This window comes from Buteo buteo, chromosome 3 (genome assembly GCF_964188355.1).
Source record: "Buteo buteo chromosome 3, bButBut1.hap1.1, whole genome shotgun sequence".
Taxonomy (NCBI): Eukaryota; Metazoa; Chordata; class Aves; order Accipitriformes; family Accipitridae; genus Buteo; species Buteo buteo.
In genome coordinates, this window is record NC_134173.1 from 26,442,547 (window position 1) to 26,461,279 (window position 18,733).

The following is an 18,733-nucleotide window of genomic DNA, read 5'->3' on the forward strand; positions in this document are numbered from 1 at the left end:
GTCATTTTGCTGTGTTAGACCCAGAGCACATGAGAAGGAGCCTCTAATGCTCCAGGCACTTCACTTATAGGCAAGAAAATGGTGTAACATAGCGACCAGAATAACAAAATTTGTGAAAGCAGAGCTTTTTATATCTGAAAGATTGATTTCTGATAGTTATCAGGTATTACTTTCCTGGAACTGAAACCATTCAATATAGCTGAATTTTTCTCATAGGTGGAAGTAAGTAACTTTGAGGTCAAGGTTTGCATGCTTCTCCCCTGTGACTGGGGACAAAATTATGTCCCCTAGCATAGTTATCTTAAACAGAAAAACCTTATACATTTCTGAGGATAAATGCAAGACCATTTCTTTTACTGGACTTCTGAAAATACCAGACTAAATGACTTGATAGAGTTTCCCCCATTCAGGAGAGAGAACGTATTTCATCCCTCTGGCACTTCTTGGAAAGGAGGTGCAGAAAGAAAGGGTTTAGTATGTAACCAAGTTGTGCAACCAGCTCTCAATGCTGGTTATATTACCTTCCATTAATTTAGAGCTCTCGCTCAGTTTGCTACAGGGGCTCAATTCAAGCATCTTGGCAACAAAATCTGGCAAGAACAAGAATTTGTGCTTTTTCCAGGAGTTTCTTCAACCTCAGGCACCCCTCCCTGTGCCCTCATATTTTGCTGTTGGACTGCTTTCCCGCAGAGCAGCTAACATCAACACTTGCATGTGTCCCTGCATGCGGGTTTATGTGTATGCAAGCTACCTGCATCTTAACACCTCACCACTGCATTATTTCTTTCATGTTAGCTACAGCAGCACAGCCTCTGCTACCGGGAAGTTAAAAGGATGTAAAAATGTCCATTATTTTGTACTGAGCTGGTACGCAGTTGCTTACTGATGATAAAAAGGGGACCCCTGCAGAGCACCTGCTCCACCCCCCTGGTTAGAACGGGGCTGAGTTAGCACATGCTGCTCAGGGTCTTTTCCAGTCAAGTTGTAAATATGCCCAAGGTTGGAGATTCCTCAGTCCCTCTGGGCAACCAGTGCTTGAAAGGCTTTTTTTTCCTAATGTCATGGTGGAATTTCCCTTCTTGTTCCCTGATAGGCAAGTGTCAACTGGTGTTTACAGGAGAAGGCAGCATGCTTGATGGTGATGTGATGAAGGACAAACTTCTTTGCAGGGAGGTGGCATTTACATTCTTCAGCATGCTTTTGGTCTAACTGGTTGCTCAGCAACTTGTCTCCAGCGAAACCAGATAAGATTTGAGTAGCAACATTGTTCTTCCAGTCAGCGGGCAGTTAAATGACCAGGTAATTGACCAAAGTGTTTGATGAAGTCAAAGTAGACTCTGTTTCGACCAGTACTTTAATGATCATTGTGTTTACCTGTCTCCATTTCACGTCCCCCTTCTCATGCCAGTTTTAGTAATTTCTGATTCCCTCTCTAGTTGCATCTCTTGAAGGATTTTATAAACTGTTCCTAATATCTGTCTGCTTTCAACTCTGACTTGCTGATAGCACTGGACTCCCTCAGGTCTTCTACTCACAAGTGATATGATTTTCCTCCTACCCTCAACTTCATTTGGAATTGAAAAGTTCAAAGCCTTGTGATTTTCAAGATTACTTTTGCATAATGCTCAAGTTCCTGGTGCTGATGATCACAGCAGATGTAGACAGGACCCAAGCACCAAAGAGTATAGATGTCTGGCAAGCACTAAAAGTTCCCACCACAGCTGGATCCACCATCTGTAAGACAACACAGAGCTCATTTGGTACCTTAGAAACAGTGTTACTCTCAGGTGGTCTATTGAAGAGGTTACTGCTGAGCCAGACAGCAGTATGCCTTTGTCCTGGTTTTGGCTGGCATAGAGTTAATTTTCTTCCTAGTAGCTGGTACAGTGTATTTTGGATTTAGTGTGAGAAAAATGTTGATAACATACAGTTTAGTTGTTGCTAAGTAGCGCTTATCCTAAGTCAAGGATTTTTCAGTTTCCCATGCTCTACCAGCAAGCAGGTGTTACAAGAAGCTGGGAGGGAGCATGGCGAGGACAGCTGACCCCAACTAGCCAAAGGGATATGCCACGCCATAGAACATCATGCTCAGTATATAAACTGGGGGGAGTTGGCTGGGAGGGACAGATCACTGCTCGGGCATCAGTCAGTGGGTGGTGAGCAATTGCATTGTGCATCACTTGTCTTTTCTTGTTGTTTGGGGGTTTGGTTTGGGTTTTTTTTATTTTATTTTTATTTTATTATATTCCTTTTCATGACAATTATTATTACTACTATGTTTTTTTATTATTATTGTTAGTGTTAAATTTAATTTTACTTTAGTTATTAAATCATTCTTATCTCAACCCACAAGTTTTACTTTTTTCCCCACTTGTCCTCCCCATCCCAGTGGGGGGTGTGGGGAGTGAGCGAGCAGCTGCGAGGTGCTTAGTTGCTGGCTGGGCTTAAACCACGACAGCCTTATTTTAATTTTGGGATGCCAAAACCCAAGAGGAATCTTCTGAGTTTCAACTACAAAATGTTACATAAAACTGAATTTACCTATAAGGAAAATCCTTCCTCAAGGGCTAAGGGAAAGAAAAACAAAAAAAAAAAAAAAAAAAAGAAAGCAAAGGAGGGCAGAGATACCATACGCGTAGGATTACTGATCTGAAAACACTACTGCTCTGGAAGCAGAAGTCCACTTTATGTGGTCTAATATTTTATGTCAAGCTGTTGTGGTTTAACCCCAGCCAGCAACTAAGCACCACGCAGCCGCTCACTCACTCCCCCCCATCCAGTGGGATGGGGGAGAAAATCTGGAAAAAGAAGTAAAACTCATGGGTTGAGATAAGAACGGTTTAATAGAACAGAAAAGAAGAAACTAATAATGATAATGATAACACTAATAAAATGACAACAGTAGTAATAAAAGGATTGGAATGTACAAACGATGCACAGGGCAATTGCTCACCGACAGACACCCAGCTAGTCCCCAAGAGGCAATTCCCCCGCCCCCACTCCCCAGTTCCTAAACTAGATGGGACGTCCCATGGTATGGAATACACCGTTGGCCGGTTTGGGTCAGGTGCCCTGGTTGTGTCCTGTGCCAACTTCTTGTGCCCTGGCTGGGCATGAGAAGCTGAAAAATCTTTGACTATAGTCTAAACACTACTGGGCAACAACTGAAAACATCAGTGTTATCAACATTCTTCTCATACTGAACTCAAAACATAGCACTGTACCAGCTACTGGGAAGACAATTAACTCTATCCCAGCTGAAACCAGGACACAAGTTCATTGATTGGTAAGTGTCATGAGTGAAAGTAGTAAGAGAATTAGCTGGCTTTTTGTTACTTCAGATGAACAAAAACTCTTGTAAACAAACTAGAAAACCCAGAGGGATTTGTTTTGCATAACCTGGACCTACCCATTCTCTGGAGCTGCTGGGACATGGGCCATTCTATACAATAAACACATAATAACGGAAATGAATAGAGATTAACTATTTTTATGTTAAAAATAACCCACAGCATTAATGACTACAGTTTTTGTAGCCCTTGGGATTTTCTTCCTCTTTTTGGCTGACTGGACAGCAGCTGGTTTTGGAACTGTTTCTAACCAGCAGTGCAAGCAGGTAGGTTTCCTTCCCTCCTGACAGCAATCACAATCTTGTCTGTTTAACTGGCAGGAGGTACCAAGAAACCTGTACAAAGCCCCCCAATATATAAATAAAACATGACCTGAATCCTCATGTTGCTCATGAGGATCCAACCCTGTCCGAGCTGGGACTGAGGGCTATATATTGGCTGTTGCAGGTTCCAAGGCAAAGCGATGCAGAGGGCTAGTGCAGCAGCCTTCCCTGCTGACCAAGCCAAGTACAAATCCCAGCCCAGATTGCTTTCAAAATTCAAGTAGGGACGCTCCACTGATTCCCTTTCACTGATGCCACCAGAAGCTCTGCAGACATGGAAAGGTTGTACAGCAAGTTGTTAGTAAACATAAGTCACTGTGCATTTGGTAGGATCATGTGCTTGAGAGATGGTAATATAGTCAAAGACAGAAAATGATACTAATCTTGACAAAACAACTGACTTCCCTGATGCCCAGATGAATGTAACTCAGTATTAAAACCAGTAGCTTTATGAGACATTAACCTAAATTAATCTCCTAGGAGAGTTACACACAGAGAAAGAAAAAGACGGGTAGTTAGAAAAAGTATTTGTAATTAATACATTATAACTCAGATACAAATTTATTTTTGCAATGAGGTTTGTAGGCATATAGATACTGCAGCATTTAACTTGTTGGGGTTTGTTGTTTTTTTCTTTTTTTTTTTTGAGAAATAAGAGAAACAGCTGGGAGATGAGTGGCTAAAATATTCTGTGTCTGCACACCTGTGGAGTGCAGGTTAAGACAGCCCAATGCCAAGACCCTAGAAGCTGCCCAAGAGAGGCGTGGTGGCTATTAGATATGTTTCTGAAGCTCTGTGGGAAACCTTCACTGTGGAAAAGCCAGCTGGCAGGTCACACCCCACAGCACACACCTGCTTTTCTTTCTGTGTTCCAAGAGAACTGAGCCAAGCTATCTCTGCATTCACATACCTCTGTAAATTCTTTTGGAGAAGATGGGGAATTTATAAATATGGGAGTAGATAGTTCTGTAGGCTCAGAGATCTGCCTCCACAAGATTAAGAGATCTGCTGTTGACAGCACTTGAGCCTGTTAAGATAAGTGAACGCTGGACTAACTTCACTTAGCAGCTAAGCTTTTCATTACGATAAAGTCTGGTCTACTGTGATGTGAGTGGACCTGGTAGGAAAACTGGGACGGGAGTGACTGTTAGTTCTGGCAGCTACACAAGCCTGGGGAATTTACCCTAAGCTGCTATAAGTAGGAATTTTGTCTGTGTAAAGGGAACAGCGACAAAACCAAGAATGGTTAGGGCGTGTGCAGTCTTATCCACCTCACCTCAAAAGTATTTTCCATTTGTAAAAACCCAAAAATCTCAAACACATCTATAACTTTCTGACAGAAACAAAACGAAGTCACAAACCAAGATGAAAGTTTGATACCCTAGACAGATAAACCTCCATAGATTCTAGGTAGTGAAAAATGTAAAGTATTTTTTAAAACACTAAAAATGCCTTGCACTACAAATGTTACATTAAGGCCATGGGTGCTGTAATTGTGAGATGTCTGTTTTTCACCTTTAAAATGCCCAATTTCCATGGCTTGACCCCAGTTTGGATTCAGGGCCATTTTCTATGCTATCGTTAACATTCTTGTTAGTTCAGGAGCAGTACCTCTTATGAAGAGCAAATAACTATTTAATAAAAAGGCAGCAAAAATAAAGTAGCAAGTGTACTCACTGCCATTCCCCAGCTGGGTTCAGAATAAATAACCCAACAAACATCAGCCAGCACTGACTATTGGCTTTGATGAGATTCACTGCTCTTACTGATAGTAGCTACAGAAAACATAGCAAATTTGGAATTTAAAAAACTTTTACCATTGAGCTTCACTCATCAAACCATGTCAGTGCCATGAAAAAAACCCACCTTTGTCAGCTCTACATTTAATTGCTTATATGAAACTGCCACTTGTCCTTTTCCTGTGTATGACTAACAAACCAGGGGACTTACAATGCCTGAGAGTGGTTCTGTTGCACGTGTCCAATGGGGAACAACTGGGGGAATTTTTTTATATGCCTGTGGTAAGTGACCAGGTGATCACAAGGAGAGGGACTGCATTCACCTAGTATTGGTGGTGTATAGGTGTGCAGTCTAATCTAGGTCTCTAAGCTCCTTGAAAAGTCAATGAGGAGAACGAGGGGAGAGGGGTTGCCTTTTGAAAGCGTTCATTTAAGAATGGGATGAAACTACCTGCTGGAGGTGCCAAGTTACTTTTACTGTCTGTAAAAAAAGATTAGAGCTCAAGTTTTAGACAGCTTAAAGTTAGGCAAGACTACCTCCTCTGTAAGTAAGCCCTATTTAAAAGGATTATTTCACTCTAGGCTATAAAATAGTTTGATTAGATTCTGTGTTTGCCAATGGAGACATGCCATTTAGGCATAATGGATCTAAGTTTCAGTGGTGTCTCTGGGATGGTGAAAGAGCCAGAATATAGCTGAGTATTTTATAGAATAGTCAGTACTATGTATACTTTTCCATTTTGTTGAGGTTGTTTTTTATATGGTCTTGCACTTTGAAAACATTTAAACAGAAGGTAGTATTCCTTTTTATTACATACAATTATTTAAGTAGACATAGCAAAATTCTTTTTTTTTATAGTATCTCCTGATGAACAAAAGCCTAACCTATATCTGGATATCCCTGGGGGATGAAAAAGTCCTCAGATCTACAGATCTCGTCAGTGTCCTACCCATGCTTTCAAAGATACATGAAAATTCTTTATAATCTAGTTAAAGTGAACAAATCCAACTACAATCGGAAAACTCTTCTTGAAACATTTCAGGCAATCAGTTACCATGTTTTTAATTTTCCTTTTAAAAATGATGGAGTATTGATAACATCTTGTTGTATAGTAAAAAATTTTCCCACTGAAAGAGATCAAAATGGATTGTGCTAAATCCATGGTGTGTAAAAACCAGGCTCAATCATAAAACCAGAATTCACACTGTATGATTCATTTCAATCAGCCACAGTCTAAAGTAATGCACAGATTAGTTACTAAAAAGGATTCCACTGAAAGATTAGTGAATTCTGAAAATGAATTCTGAAATAAAAATTTATACAAGGAAAAAACCCAATAAAAACTATGTAGAGGCTCAGCTGTGACCCAAAAAGGCTAGCTTACAGAGTTTTCCTTAACACAGAACTTACTTTTTTACACTAGCTCTGATAGTACTAAAAAGGGGTAGTCCTTTTGCACTGCCTTAGCTGAAACAAATTTGAATTTCATAATTTATTTACAAAATTATAAAGAGAAACACTGTTACAGATATTGTCATGCAGCACAGTTATACAAGTGCCAAAAGTTCTTCCTGATCAAAGAATACCTTTGGTTTAGGCAGGGTAATGCGTTTTCCCTTTTGCTGGCATACAGGCTGTTAAGGGCATGCTTAGCAAAGGAAATGACATCCTACTGTGTCTTGCATAATAGATGGAGTACAGTTGCCAACCTGTAAACAAGAGCTGACATTGCAATACCAAGTATTTTACATAAAGCTGAAAAAAAAATTGAGAATCTGGCTATAGTTTCTACAGTCAGGGTGATTGAGATTCTAGTGAATAGCTCCATGACTTTTATACAACCATCTGTTTCTTTTTGTGAAATGATTATCTTGTAACAGCGGTCATTCTGCAAAATCCAATCAAAATCAAGAGGGAATAGAAAGCATATGTGTGCCACTGACTATGTGGTACTGCAGGAAAGCCTGCTGATTAGTTGCTTAATTTCTATGGAGTGAGTAATGGAAAGATAAAACAAGTATGTTTTTACTGGTTGTAAGAAACAGTCTGTCTCTTTCATCTTACTGTGCACTATCAACTTTTCTTGTAGGAGGTGTGCTAAATATTCATGCTAAAAATACTGATGCCAAAATATGTATTTATAGAACATTTCAGTAAAAGAACAGAGCTAATAAAGCTTAGATATGATGACATTGGAATTACAGCAGTGTCTGAGCATCAGGAGATCTGAATTCAGTTCCTAGCTCTGCCCTCAGAGTGTCTGCATTACAAACATTTAATTTTACATATTTCAGCTCCCCATCTCCAGCACTGCTTCCTGTTTCATCCTATCTACCTGTTTCACTCATTTAGAATAAACTTTTTTCAGGGAATAGCTCTTAAGTATTTGGATAGTACTCATTTCATAGATGCCTCAATATTAAATAGACCCAATACAACTTTACAATATTACAACCATGGAAAGAATAATTCACATCACAATAATAAAGGGATAAAGGTATAAAGAATCATAAAAGACCATTGGTGATTCATGCAGAAAGATGAAAGTTATTTGGAAAGCTCATACCAGAATTACCTTCAGGATGGTGCAATTTGCTTTAGCTCCAACAAAGGAAGTCAAAGCAAAGTTTGCAATCAGTTTTTAACAATGACAAGACGAGGTCTGTGGAATTCAGACAGTTCATTCAGGCAAAGTTTAAATTAATATCAAAGGTTTGGTAGGTTGGATCAAATAAAACATTCATACTAATCTTTCTAGGATAGAAATTACTGGTTTTATTATGTATGAAATTGATAGTTCATGAATAACAAGAAATTAAAGCAGAGAGGTTTTTGAAATCTAATTTCTGACCTAAAATCTAATATATCATGTTATCAGTGAATATTTAAATGTAAGAGGCATGGCAAATATAAATACAAGCTCTAGTTCAGAGAAAGATCTAAGGTGAACTGATGACCTTCACTTTTAGGAAAAAAAAAAAGGTTGAAATCTGTTGAGAAGTTTGCCCTCATGGCTAGGAAGGGGGGGAACTGTCAATTCCTACTATCCACAGTATTTAGAACACTATATCCCAAAGGATCTTATTCCTATTGCTCTCAAAACCAGAAAATATGAAGAAAGTGAAGAGATACTTAAGGGCAGGGGGAAATGCAATCCATCATGAATGGTCAGGCCTGAAGGATACCTATCAACCTCTGTAGTTCCACTAGGGGCCCATCAATCTTTGCACAAACTGTAGTGTTACATTATGTTCTTACACAGTCCTTTATAACAGAAAATATAGGTGATGGTATCTTGCCTTGTGAATAAGAAAATGGCCAAAAGCCAACCCATGAATGACAATCTTCTTCTATGTTGCCTGGTCAGGGATCAGAAAATGCTGCTTACCAAACCAGGTGTTTTTTTGATGCTGCCTCTTTACCTCAGTATTAATTGACATTGGTTCCCAAAGCGAGCCTCTAATTGCTGTGTGACTGCATGTCTGCTGTCAATAATTCCTAATGATTGACTCCAATTTCTCACTGCTTGAAGTTGCACTTTCTTGTTCCCTCAAACGTTCTTTTGTTCTCGATGCCTGCATGTTCCCCAAACTGTGTGGTCTCTCCTTTATTTCACTCCAGCAGCTGCTTTGGCATTCTGTGTCTTCTGTTGCAGATACATGAGTGGCTCCACACATTTGTGTTGTGAATATCATGGCTTCAAACCCTGAAAGACTTTTATGTCCCCAAACGTTCCTGTTACAGATTTTATCCTGCCATCTGATGTGCAATATGGCCCACAGATGGTAAAGATGAAACCACCCTACAAGCTGTAAATGTTGATAGTCAAAATAGAAAGTTAGAAGAAAACATACAATGAATGTTTTTTCCTTTTCAAAAAAGCAAAACAAAAATAAGTCCAAATAAGAAAAGGGTTACTACATTAAAGCTACCAGAATAATTCTCACTCATTCAGGAGATACCTCTAAGTAAAATTAAACAGTTTGAAATGTCAAGGGAAATCTAGACTGCAATTACTGGGATCAATTTAGACATAATTAAGTAAACTAGGTCAGAATGATAATATGCTATAGCAGGTATTCTACAGGAGCCTTGATATGCTTTTAAATCTCTCATGAAGTTTTAATGGTAATAATAAAGTCACTGTCTAAATCTGTCCAGGGTCACATAGCAACAGTATCTCAACGGTCTGACACTGATATTGCTTAATTCCATTATATTTTGCAGAGTATCAACAGCACAGTTGACCTATACAGCATACAAGTGGACATATTAGAAGGGCAGCCTAAACTCTTTTGCAGCTATCTACTTCAAAGCTTCCAGAAAAATTAAGTGTACAACTTAGAATAGGCAAGGTGGCAAAGCTTTAGGACTTGATCCTAAAGCCTGATCTGACTAGGCAATGTGTCTTCAATTCTGCTTTCAGCTAAATTTTTAGCTATCTATTGTTAAGGGTGATATTATTAGCAACTTTATAAATACATAGATACCAAGATAGTTAGGCTAATGGAGGTAGCATATGTTCAGGTAATCCACAGCTGAAGCCCAACTCTAAGCACTTCAAGCATGTGAATAGTCCTGTCAAAGCCAACTGATTTAGCTATTTGCATAAACATTACATAATCTCCCAATCAAAGTAGTCAACAAACAAACTAGTTGCAAAGCTTTATTTGGGAGGTACCTTGTTTTTGAAAACAACTGTGACACGAGAATGTATGTAAGAAAGTTGGAAAGTTGAGAAGTACCAAAGTACTACAAAGAAGCACCAAAGAAGTTGGTAGGAAACCTACTTCCTTTGGTATTTCCTACCAAAGAAGTTGGTGGGGAAAAAGTGTGTATCCAGAAACATAAATTCATATGGATGCATAAAAGGCAGTGATGTATATATGTGTTGCATAATCTGAGATGGCTTGAATATTCTTTCCTGGCAGGTTCGCTGTGAAGACTGCGTAACGATGCACCCCAACCTTTGGTCTCTAACTTATCTACACAGATATGTACAGTCATTACTACACTTCTGCATCCCATTCAATGAAATGAAGTGCCAATCAGCATGTCATAAAAAATCATTGCTTCAATTAAAGTAAACCAAAACAGAACCTAATAGTGAAAACTTCCTTAGTGCCTAACAGGAGTGTGATTAATGCAGAAAAAGGCTAACTTTGTTGAATGTTCAAAACCATCTACGTTATCTATTAGACAGACCTCCGTTTCTCATTTCTGGACTGAGCAGCAGTACTGCAGTGCCACACCACTGCTGTGCCATCTCTACTTTCTCCAAGAGGTAGGGACAGGTTTTTTCCTGCCACTTTTTGATGGAAAGTCTCATTATCCGTGGTAACGAGAACACTCACTAGGATGCTGGAACTTAATATTTTAGCCAGCAAATGCAAAAGAAAAGGATGTGAGAAAAGTACTGGACATCTTTTTCTCAATGTCACACTGCAGCAGGTTCCTGTCAAAGAAAACAAACAACACTACCACTTTTTTTTGTCGCTATCACTTTTTTCTCAGCTGTTGAGGCAGAAAGATAGGACACTGCATAAGATTGAGCCCTATAGTCTCAAGAGAAGAAAAGGGCTTTCTGAAAAGCTCTTAAGAAATATGCCTTTTGAAAAGAGAAAAGTGAAAAAGAGAGGAGATGGTTAGTATGGTACCTTAATCAATCAAAGGGCAAAGGAAGAAAATGCAAAATAATTTTTCCCCAGTTCAATGGATATTCACCCTCAGAGCACCCTGCTGTATTTCTAGTCTCCTTCCCACGCTCCTGCTAAGTCCGACCTTCGTCTTTACACACACTAAGAATCCAAACCTGCTGCTTCCCCACACAGACTCGGGCTCCATTTACAGCTTTAGATGTTCCAGATCGTTCTGTTTCCATCCCCTCCAACACACTCAGATCCCCTCATCTCCCTCATCTCTACCCACCTTGCCTTGCGCTCTGTTCAGTTTAATCTCTGACACAAGTATGTGTACAGCACCCTTCTCGAGTCCATTTCTGGCGTCCTCCTAGCACAGTAAACTCCTTCAGCTTCTACTTCACTGCTCTTGCACTAGCTCCATTGCTAGCGAACCCTGAAACAAGACTCCAACTTCAAACTGCCCAGAGCCCCGACCGGCCCGCACCGCAGGGCCGCCTCTTAAGGTCAGTGCAGGAGGCGATCCCAGTGCCTCCCCTGGCCGCCGAGCCACACCGGATTTCTGACAGGGTTTTGACGCTTCCCAGCTGCCTCCTTGGCTCCCCTCCGTGCAGGACCTCGTCCCTTCACTCCCAGACTGGAAGCACCCCAGCTTGCTCTCTCCTCACCCGAGCCTCGGCCGCCACGTCCCAGATCTCCCTGTCCTCCGCCTGCCTCCTCCACTAACCCGTGTCCAGCCCAGCGCCCGTTCCCGACCCATCACCTCAGTCCCCGCCACGACGCGGCCACCTCCCTTCCCAGCCCCGCCGTTCTGTCGCCCGGTGGACACCCCCTCACCTGAGCGCGGCACCGCCGCGGCCACCGCCCGCTCCCCTCGCCCGCCCCCCCCGACCCCTCTCCCTCCCCGCTGTCAGAGCAGGAGGGGCGGCACCTGTGGGTCCGCCCCATTCTCCTCCCCTCCCCTCCCCTCCCCTCCCCTCCCCTCCCCTCCCCTCCCCTCCTCTCCTCCCGGCGGAGGGAGAGACCGAGACCCGGAGGGAGACGGTGGCACCGTACGGGACTGCCAAGCGCAGTTGCTCGGTGTGAGGGGAGGGAGGGGGGAAATTGAAAAAATTAAATTACATTAAAAAAAAATAAATTGAGGGAGGGGTGGAAGGAGAGCGCTTCAACTTCTTCTCTCTCTGCCCAGCAAGGTAAGGGAGCGGCGGGGGGCGCTGGGCTTTACTTCGCTTTCTCGCCGGTTTCTGGGGAGGGCACAAAGGTAGCGGGTCGGGGCGGCAGCGGCGCCCCTCTCGCTGGGTCGCGCTCGGTGTCAGTCCCCTCGCGGAGCGCAGCACCGGGGGCGACGGCGTGCCGCGGGCTGCCAGCGCCGCGGCTGGCTGCGGCCGTTGTCACTGGCGGGCTGCCGGTGCCCTCCCCCGGGTGGGTTCCAGGCCTTTGTTACCGTCCTTTCGGACCGGGGGGGGGGAATGACCCCGCGCCGACGGGGCAAGGGGCGGGTGGGAAAGCCCTGGCCGGGCGGCTGCGGGAGCAAAGCAGCCCATGTGGGCGGGCGGGCGGGCGGCAAGCAGCAAAGCCCCGAGGAGCGGGGAGGAGGTGGTCGCGGGGGGGTGCAGGTGGTTCTGTTGGAGAGCGAGCGAGCGGGCGGGCGGGCGGCGAGCTCTGCCGCCTGGCGCTGCCATGCGGGCGGCCGCCGGCAGGGGGCTCGGCTGCCTCGCCCTCCGCGCCCGGCGGAGGCTTCGCCTGAGGCGGGGGGCGGGGTTGGGGAGCGCCGGCGGTGGGCAGCCGGGGGCGGGGGGGGAGGTGTTGTTGGGAGGGCATTTCTGAACATATGTCGGCTAGTTTTCTGGTTTTGAGGAGGGGAGAACGGGGCGCCGGCTATCCTTCCCGGGGCGGGGCGCGGGTGGCCCCTGTCCCTGTTGCGGAGGGGCGGCGGTGGCCGCTGGAGGCGCGGCAGCCCAACGGGCAGTAACGGTCGTGCTGGCGGGCACCGAGGGCGGGCTGCCGTCGCGGGCCCCGTCGCAGTCGGCCCTTCGGTGATTCTTTCACCGTGGTGGCGGCCGATCGACAGGTCTTCTGTGCTCTTGTGAAGTAAAGGTAGAGGGGGGAAAATCCGGCTGCGATGGATCTAGCGCCGGCTCTCCAAGGCAGGGTCGCCCCGCCGCCCTCGGCAGCGGTTAGGTACCGCCGGGGTTCGGCCCTTCCCTCCCCAGCGCTTCCCCTTGCTCTCCTGAAATCTCTGAAAGGTGAAAACTTTGTTTAAACCGTAGGATTTCGGCCAACCCAGAGGGTGGGCCAAGGGTTACTGTTTGTTTAGGCCCCAAGCCTGCAAATACTTACCTGCATTCTGAAATTTAAGAATTACCAATGGTCAGATGGGTTTAAAGCACAGGAGAATTTTAAGTTACCTGGTGGAAAAATATTTCCCATGCCTACTGCTTGTTAGTATGTTTGCTTTAAATACCCTGACCTTTTTTACAGAATTCCTTTTGGCTTTGAATTAGTGACTCTTACGACTTTTCCACTGAGCTATATTTTAAGTATTATTGAAATAATATTTCACATTTTTCATACTTTATTGATATCTTGTTACAAAGAGCTTTTTAAAACATTGAAATAAAAGGCTGCTGAAGAAGAAAGTGCTGTCTTATTTTCTGTCTAGGAATAACTATTTTTTTTTACAATTATTACTGTTGTTTAGAGCTGAGAGTGCAGTGAGTAGGTACATATTTTAGTTGTGAATATAGTTGTGTATGTGACCTCTGAAAGGACAGCTAAAGCTTTCTGCACTTCTAAATACTGTAATGAACTCTCAAGTTTGGTTTTTATTAAGGAATATCCCCTCTAAAAAAAAAGAAGGGTGGGTCTTCTGTTGATTGAAAAGCTTAATACATATGCACCATTGGGATTAAAAGAAATTTCTTTGAAAATATTAAACCTTTTCCTGAAGAATTTATTTGTGAGTAGGACAAAAGCACTTATGGAGCTGGTGGATTAATTTTTTAAAATACCTTTAAATTCCTTTGCAAGGGAATAAGCATTTTGTGAGGATTCTCAGAGCTGTTGAGAAATGTTTATTTATTCCTTGTTTTAACACTTGTGGATTTTGAACACATGCATACTTTTTCTCATGTATTCTCAAGTATTTCCAACAAAATGCTCCAGAAAGTCAATGAATAATGTTCAATATGTGCCTACCTCTTTAAAGAGTTGGGTGCCAAACCCTGAAGGTTTAGCTACACATCTGTTAATAGGATAACAAATACAGTGTATGTTTTTGTTTACTATTGGTAGTGTTTGTGCAAAACAAATTTTTGGCTAAGGTTTTTAACAGAAAAGGAATTTAGTTATAAAAACTAACATGTACATACCAGGAATTTTTGTTAGTTGGGTTTGGTTGTAGATAATGTAAGAATCAGAAATAGTGATGATTATTTGGTAAGGCAGTTTTTAAGCTGAGGATAGGCAGCCTGATTACTGAGCTTTTATTGGGATAATTAAAATATGTGAAGTTTATTAAGATGTCATGAGGACGTCACAGATGAAAGGAGGGGTGATCTGACTATGTGAAAAGTTTGTCTAGAATGCAAAAAAGTATGTTTGGTCCAAGGTCGTCTTAAACACATAACTATTGGCATTGATATTTGGTGGTTCAACAAGTCATGTTCAAAGTATTTTGCAGATACAAGGAAGAAAAAAACTTTGTAGTGTAATTTAGGAAACTCTAATTAGTTGCTATGGAATATAGGGAATGAAACTATTTTTTAAGGGAAATCTGGAAAAATGTCTGTACTGTAAAATATACTCTAGGAAATCTTATTAATGATAGCTAAAAAAAAAGAGAAAGTTTGAATGCATTTCTCTATAATTTTCAGTGTTCCTAGGAAATTTCAAGTGGGCATAGAACTGTAAGGATTTTACTTTGAGCAGTGTAACCTTTTGTAGTATCTTTCATATTAGAGCATTTTAGAGTAGTTTTTAAAAGTGCTATTATGCATTATATGGTTCTATACCATATGTTTTGTATTTAATTCTTTGAATGACCACTGAAGTGCAGCCAACTTTGGGTGAATGTGGCAACTGTTAACTAGCGCTTAGCAACAGTGCACAATAATCAAGACAGGAAGTGAAGAAGAATACCATGTCTAATTGAAACTACAGGGGGCATTTAGGTAGGTAGGATGTAATTAACAAAACCTGGAGCTTGGACGTGATATTAAGGCATCACATATTTAGTCTTGTAAAAAGGATTGTGAAATGATAAATGTAAAAAACATTTCAAATTCTTGGTTTTATACCTCAGATGGATAGCCTCTTTGAGACATACGTGTTTTACCTATTCTTGCATAATCATTTCTCACACGTAATGCAGAAGACACATTTTCCTTTGCTTCTAAAACAGAATCGTGGGAAGGAGGACTGTTGAGAGGACTGACAAATGAAGGAGTAATAAGCCTTGACATGTTGACAATGATGTCTTTTAGAGAATTAGTCCCATGAACTACAGGTCATTAGATATAGTAAGTGATTAAGAAATCTCTAATATTCTGAAACAGGTAACTGGCAGACATAAAACACTACATTTTTACAATTAATGTGTTGTCATTTTCTCTAAGAATCATTGACTTTCCCCAAATCCTGTCTTGTTATGACATTCCTTAAAGTGTTGTGAAAAGTGTTGCTTGTAAGAATATTTGTTCAAAACACTTTTGCCTAATACAGTTTCAGTTTCTTTTTTTAAAAATTTCAAACCTGATCATTTTGTTTCATGCTGTATTCTGTGTGGAGATACAAGACATAAAATTGGTCTTTGAATGTATATCCCAAATGCATCTTGTTTCTAAGAACTCTGAAAATATCCTCCTATAATAAGGAGAGAATTAGTAAATGAATTTTAAGTGAGTCATTACAGAGGCTCATAACAGTATAGCCCCTGTTAATGGATTTGAACTTGCAGATAGGTAGTGAAGATGGCCCAAAACCAAGGACCCCTGCTATGAAGGTGCTTATAGTGGTGAACTACCCAGTAACATTAGGCTCTTAATATTTTAATAGAATAATTAATGTTTTTATAATCCAAAAGAAAAAATGCAGAATATCTGTTGGAGGAACTTGTGGATGACAGATATTTGGAACAGTGTTTATTCACAATGGGAACAGCCAAATCTCGTTCACTGTTGTTGTTGGCTTGGAAGTATCAAGCAGATGTATGGAGCTCCTTATAGAAATGACAGGGTGGATTGATGGGCTGAGGCCAACTGTATGAGATTCAACAAGGCTAAGGGCTGGGTCTTGCACTCAGGTCACAACAGCCCCATGCAACACTTCAGACTTGGGGAAGAGTGGCTGGAAAGCTGCCTGGCAGAAAAGGACCTGGGGGTGCTGGTTGACAGCCGGCTGAATATGAGCCAGCAGTGTGCCCACGTGGCCAAGAAGGCCAACGGCATCCTGGCCTGCATCAGAAATAGCGTGGCCAGCAGGAGCAGGGGAGTGATCATTCCCCTGTATTCAGCACTGGTGAGGCTGCACCTCAAATACTGTGTTCAGTTTTGGGTTCCCACTACAGGAAAGACACTGAGGTGCTGGAACGTGTCCAGAGAAGGGCAATGAAGCTGGTGAAGGATCTAGAGCACAAGTCTTAATGAGGAGTGGCTGAGGGAACTGGGTTTGTTTAGCCTGGAGAAAAGGAGGCTGAGGGGAGACCTTATAACTCTCTACAACTACCTGAAAGGAGGTTGTAGCAATGTGGGTGTTGATCTCTTTTCCCGAGTAGCAAGCGATAGGACAAGAGGAAATGGCCTCAAGTTGTGGCAGGGGAGGTTTAGATTGGATATTAGGAAAAGTTTCCTCACCAAAAGGGTTATCAAGCATTGGAACAGGCTGCCCAGGGAAGTGATTGAGTCACCATCCCCGGAGGTATTTAAAAGACGTGTAGACCTGGCACTTAGGGACATGGTTTAGCAGGACTTGGCAGTGTTAGGTTAATGGTTGGATTTGATAATCTTAAAGGTCTTTTCCAACCTAAATGATCCTATGTTTCTGTGATGCTAAAATGTAATTATTTTTGTTTTGGGTGACTCCTGAAGCCATGTCAACTGGCTTCTGTTGTCTTACTTTGTCATATAGTAATGTCACAGCTTTTGTGAAATTCTTCTGGGACATGAGAGGCCATAGAGAATTGTAGAAATGACTGCTTTCATTGAAGTGTATTTAATGTAATTCTCACTGAGTTAGCATTTGAAGTTCCATGGCACTTCAGAGGTTTAGTAAAAAAACCCCATATACCTGATCTGAAGATCTTGCAGCATGTATTGTCAAGTGCTTTCATTAATTTGCATTTAATGTTTATTTTTTTTATTGCAGTTATACTACAGTAACTAATAAAATGTTTGTAAAATATAAAAGACAGGAAGAACTCTATGTTGTGACATAAAATCACCAAGAGTGAGATGACAGGGAGCAGCCTGAGTCAGTATGACAAGATCTGATAGAAATCTTCAATTAATATTCCCCATGTAGGGTTTTAGAGAGGTTATTTTGAGGTAGTTTTTCAAACTGATGGAGCTATGAACAGCAAAACAGTGTGGGCAGACTTAAGATACTGTTACTTAAGAGATTACCAGACATCTGTCATAGTGGTTCCATGAACAAGCGTGGAGTCACTAGTTTTATAAAATGCTGTGCAAAGATCCTTCTGTTCTCTGTCACCTACCTCCATCATAGTCCATAATTAGCTCTTTTCAAGACTGTTGGCATGATCTGAGCAGAGCACTTTGAGGCAAGTGAAGAAGTTAGTTACTGAATGTAACTGCAGTCTGAAACACACTCTATTAATAGTGTTCATTTTTTGCTTTTGGTTTGGGGTTTTTTTTTTCCTTTTTTAAATGAGGACTCATCTGTGCATCTCACCAGAAGTAATAGGACTTCTCTGGAACATACAGTGTGAAGTTAAGGTTAGTTACATGGATAACTGTTTTAAACTGATGCATTTAGGGTGGCAAATGCAATTAAACATTTTGCTAGTACCTCTGTCATTTTGTACTGAATTCTGCTGCATCTTCTTCTGCAGCACTGACTTCTCTGTTGAATGGAGTGTATACCACCAAAATTTCAGACCGATCAGTAGCCTTCTTTGGAAGACAGTATAGGCTGCTGTTTTTCTCTATAATCATACAGCATTTAAATTTGGCTTCATAAAGAAGTATTAGTGTGCATATGAATGTTTTCCCTCTAACATTCTACATATGAGAGATGCTTCCCCCCTCCCTTTCTTTTATAATGCTACCTCCAACTTCAAAACTTGCTTTCTTGTAGACTCTTGAGTCTCTAGACGTAAGGAAACCTAAGGAGACTTTTTCTGGGAGTTTGATAATTTAATTATGCTAATTTGGTGGAATTCCCCCCCCCCCCCCCGTTAATTCCAGATGTCTTTTAAAAGATAGAGATGGTTCATATGCAATTTTCATGACAATGCTCAGTGAGGCTATGTGTTCTCTTGAGTTGTATGGTCCCATCCTTGTATTATCAGTCCAGTGTAATTAGTAGAGTGTTTGGAAAATGCTGTGTGCCTGATCCTCCGCAATCTGCCTAGTAAAGAGGAAATGACCACTTTTTAAAAACTGAAATGTGGCACAGAGTCCTTGGCTTAGCTCTTTGGAGCTTCCTCCACTGTACCAACTTC

At 41.7% G+C, this 18,733-nt stretch overlaps 1 protein-coding gene across 2 annotated transcripts in view; it reads left to right on the forward strand.

Annotated features, from left to right (window-relative positions):
* The first annotated feature begins 12,078 nt into the window (after positions 1–12,078).
* The window catches only part of GREB1L (GREB1 like retinoic acid receptor coactivator), a 144,280-nt gene continuing 137,625 nt past the window's right edge, over positions 12,079–18,733 (forward strand). For both annotated transcript variants that reach the window (XM_075023100.1, XM_075023099.1), the window contains exon 1: positions 12,079–12,245. The gene's annotated coding sequence lies outside the window, so the exon portion shown is untranslated. The remainder of the gene's footprint in view (positions 12,246–18,733) is intronic.